Here is a 4827-nt window from a genome sequence, read left to right as displayed (position 1 = left end):
TTTCAACACGAGTAAAAGTAATTTATACAAGTTAAGAATAGATGCATTATTTAATCATAGACCGTAGACGCACATGCAACTCGGCTATCTATGTATCAATGTATGCAGTCAATTTTTGTGGGTGTGTTATACTTTCAACACGAGTAAAAGTAATTTATACAAGTTAAGAATAGATGCATTATTTAATCATAGACCGTAGACGCACATGCAACTTTAAAGTGTAGTGTGTCGTGAATCATGATTATAGGTATGAAATCGTTCTCATATGATACTAAAAAAGGTTTTCATGACCGTTTCTCTAATAACAAATAATAAAGCGACATAACAAAAAGAAAAATACGACCTTTAAAAATGAGGGGGGGGGGGGGGGGGAACATGTTTTTAGTAGACATTTTTAATAATATGAGTGGAGAATGAGAATACATTTAATTTTCTTATAAAAAGTTAAGGAATTGTAACAATATATGATTCTACCACTACTTTGTCATGAATCACGATTGTAGCTAACATTTTCCCTTTTATTAATTAATTTAGTGTTGGATCGAATCTCATAAGAAATTAAATCAAAGAATCACATACAAGAAAGAGAATATTGATTTTAGTTCTATTCAAGGACCTCAAAAGTCACATGTAAATAAAAAAACTTTAGATTACCATGTTTAAGTTTAATGTCTTCCCACAGTTGTAATAAGTAAGGTATTGATTACATTAAAACAGAAGACAAGCGAGTAACAAACTATACTGCTATCCCTTTTTGACATTAAATATATAATCATTGCTATTGCCAGCCAAAGTTTTACCATGTCTTAATTTTCTACTTTTCAAAATTGTTTTCCGAACGGAGTAATTTATCATTAAAGATTATTTAAATGAAATTAACTAAGACCATCTTCAATGCAAAGAGGGAGGGTATCCTAACCGTCCTTCACGTCGATTGCTCTAGCTTCTCCTCTCTCTTTTACCTTTGTCATTCCTCTCTTATGGACATGATTATTCGTAATGGGTTCTCCCATCATCTCAAGCGGCAACCAATCCGCTCCACCCTAGACATTTATTCCAATGGTGTCTTTGTATGTTAAACAGTGCTCCGTAACTTTGATGTTGGGGTTTGAGTCTTGTTGTAAACTATGAAACAAGAACTAAAAATAGTTTAGAAGCGTGTGTGAGTTTCTGTTCTATAAAATGCAAAATAATATTAAAAAAAAGTTGTAAAGTATTTGGTTGAGTGATATTTATAAATAGTTGTTGTAGATGACTTGGCTAAAGATAGGCAACGCCTTGACGTGTAAGACACATACTAAACATAAATACGACTAAAGGGTTTCAACTTTCAAACATGATAAGGTGTGTTGATGTGTCTGGAAATACATGAACGTTGTTACTTTCTCTTGAAAAGATCTTTCAGTGAATGAGGTGGTGGAGAATAGCAAGTCGTTGGAGGTATCTTTAACAAGATGAAATATTCAACAGATAAAATATAAAGGAAAAGTTTTAAATACAAAGGTAATGATTTGGTTGATTATTCGAAGAATACGAATAAAAATAAAATTTACATTTAAATACTCCAAAGAAAGAAACTAAAATCTTGTATAATTCTACCACAATCTTGTAAATATTCGTCAATGACATAAGACTGGGCGTAGCGGTAAAATAATGGGGCTTTAAAATGATAAGCTGGCTGCTAAATAATTGTTAAAACCATTGCACATATTGTGATCTAGCGCCATTTAACTTTTCCTCCATGCCCATGGCGGGCGCTATACCATCTCAAGCTTTCTAAATTTTGTCGTAAACATGTGCCGATTGTTATTCATGTGCTAAATTTTCAAATATCATTGTAGAAATTATTGCACTCTTTCTTTTATACATACACACGCACGCGCACACACACATACACACACACATATATATATATTACACTAGTATATTTCTTTTGATCAATTTATTAACGTTGGTGTAACACCGTGAAAATACCCCATCTAGTTTTGGGCCAAAATTGTAAATTTTAGAAGTTAAAGGGGGCTAAAATGCCAAATCTGGAAGTAAGAGGACTGAAAATATAAATTCTAAAATTTATGCATCTTCGCGTATCGCAAAGATGCAAAGCTGAACATCTTCGCGTATCGCGAAGTTGCTGGCACACGATTCAAAGCTTATCTAGTGACGTGGCGACACGTGGCAGCACGGGATTGACATGCAAGATTGTGGTGCCGTACATGTAGTTTCGCGTATCGCGAACCGCCATAGGCTGCATCTTCACGATACGCGAAGATGCACAATTTCGGCTATAAATAGGGCAGCTACGAGTTCAGTCGTTTTCATCCCATTTTCACCCTAGTTTTCACATAGTTAACATAGGGAAGCGTGCTAGGAAGTTCCGGGGTTCCGAGGGCTGTTCTCGCGAAGAAACAAGGTGTTGTTACACTGCTAAACGAGCTGCTAATTCCGTAAACGAAGCACAAGCCGAAGTGCTACTGTTTTTCTTAGTCTTTGACTTCGACTAGCCGATTAAGGTAGGATTAAGGTTAAGTTACTTTACTAGTTACTTTAAATACATAGTAATAACTTAGTTATGGATATAGTCGTTAAATTGTTAATGTTTTCCAAGTAATGTTTTATAAAGCAAAGACGTTGCTTCCACGAGAAGTAATGTTATCAAAACTATATTTTGACGGGCACGTAGTAACTGGAAGGGGGATATCATTAGTAGACTCTTCTTGTCTAAGGAAAGCAATTCGTATACATCCCAATCAACCGCGGGACCCGTTTGCTTACCTGGAGAAGTTTGCCAACGTGATATCCTTTATTAGGCCAAAGCGTGCTATTCCAAACGTCATATGTAAATCTAAAGTATTTTCATAAAACGACTATAACTATACTAAGTTTAGGTCAGACCTAAGAGTCTGCTGAACTGAATCAGACTTCAAGGCTGCTGATCAGACCTCGAGTCCTCTGAACTGAAGTAGACTTAAAGTCTGCTGAATATTACCAACTAGGTACTTATGCGAACCTATTATGATATATAGGTTAATAGCATACTGAAGCCAAGGAGTTTGATATTTCCAACTGATAAAACAAAGTGAACACGTTAATCTTTTTCTGTTTGAACTGATTTTACTCTTGTAGTAGACAGGTTGTTTATTACAAAGAATCTGATAAATGTTTGCATGAGATATAATCTCTAAAATCGTTACAATACAAAATAGATAATAAAAAGCAATAGACCGAATACACATGTATCTGGATCCAAACATAAATTGGCAGACAAAACCAAGTCAGTCATAACTGGTTCTCCAATAGGGTTACATAGCCTAAGGGAAAGTTGTCTCCGAACAGGGGCTATGTACTCGGGGAACCTTTGAATTGTGTGTGTAGGGCAGTGGTACAAATCCCGGGAATGACAGGCATTCCTGCTGAGTTTGTGAAACAGAAAACTATGTTTATATTTAACGACTGTTATAAACTGTTTTATCGAGTCAACGTTTCACCAGCACATAGCTGACGTGTTTGTCCCACCCATGCAGGTAATTAGATGGTATACAAGGATTGGAGTCATAGAAGATCGCTCGAGATGGCTTGTTTTTTAATATTATAAAATCCTTGTAATATTAATATCACTGTTTTGTAAAACTGAAACTCGGGTGTTTAATTCCCAAGTAATTTTGATAATGTAAATTAATATTTCAATATTTAAAGACTTCCGCTAAAATGAACCCGCTACTCTGATATATTTACAAAACAGGTACCAACTGACAGTCACACTCCTAGGCCCTGGATCAGGGTGTGACAGTTGGGGAATTTTATTTGCCAATATATATAAACATTCATATGGTTTTAACCATACGCTTTCATAACTCACGCTCAGAATATTTTATATTCTATGAACATGCGTTCGGAGTATTGAAGAAAAAGATGGAGCATCATAGTCCAACTGGCACGGATTTGGATGAAAGAAAGATTAAGGAACCATTATGAATACTTGCTTAATTTTACATAATATGATCTTGAAGTACCGAGAAAGCAATTTATCAAGAATATGATGATGACATCCAACCGTGACCGCATACCTACGGAACATAAGAAATAGGGGCACACATGAAAATCTTCGAGCAAACTTGGTAGAACATCTATGGAACAATCGGAGAATTGGCGACGATGATGAGGAGGACAACGATATTTATTATGATTAAATAATTATACAACAAACTGATATCATTTTTGCTTTCTCAAAAAAGATTTGTTTCATTTGGCAGCCAAAGATCGTTCTATATTCGAGCAAAGGAAGAACAAAATTCGTGTTTACAAGTAGTATTTTTTTCCTTTCTAAATATGTTCTAGTATTTTTTTTGTATTTGAAGTGTTCTTTGTTTTTTATTTCAAGTATCACTTGTAACCTTTATTTTATTAAAATGTTAGTATTTTATTGTTTGGTGTTACCTTTTAAATTAACATGTTTATTGAATAAAAAAATTTAAGTAAATAAAAAGAACGATTGAATAATAATTACAATTAGTTAAAACCACTACACTTGATTTAAAAGGGGCTTTAGTGAATTCATCTTTATCTACATGACGTCTAGATGGCATTTTAACTAAACAATCAGTTAAAACCACCATACAAGTATACATAGTTTAAGAACAAATACCTTCTATCTTTATAATATAACTAGTATTTACAACCCCACATTGCAGGGTATTAGGGAAGAGGGGGTGTGAAATCATTTATTTACAAATCCACTCCACTCGAAAACATGGAGTCGCCACCATCGCCACCTTTTGTGAACAATTAAGGAAAACAAATGAAAAGTAGATGTAAAAACATTAACCA

The sequence above is a fragment of the Bidens hawaiensis genome, unplaced genomic scaffold, assembly GCF_021521415.1.
Source record: "Bidens hawaiensis isolate Kalapana, Puna unplaced genomic scaffold, B.hawaiensis_p1.1 tig00015212_1, whole genome shotgun sequence".
Taxonomy (NCBI): Eukaryota; Viridiplantae; Streptophyta; class Magnoliopsida; order Asterales; family Asteraceae; genus Bidens; species Bidens hawaiensis.
The sequence above is the reverse complement of the archived record's forward strand: the minus strand, read 5'-3'. Positions refer to the sequence as shown.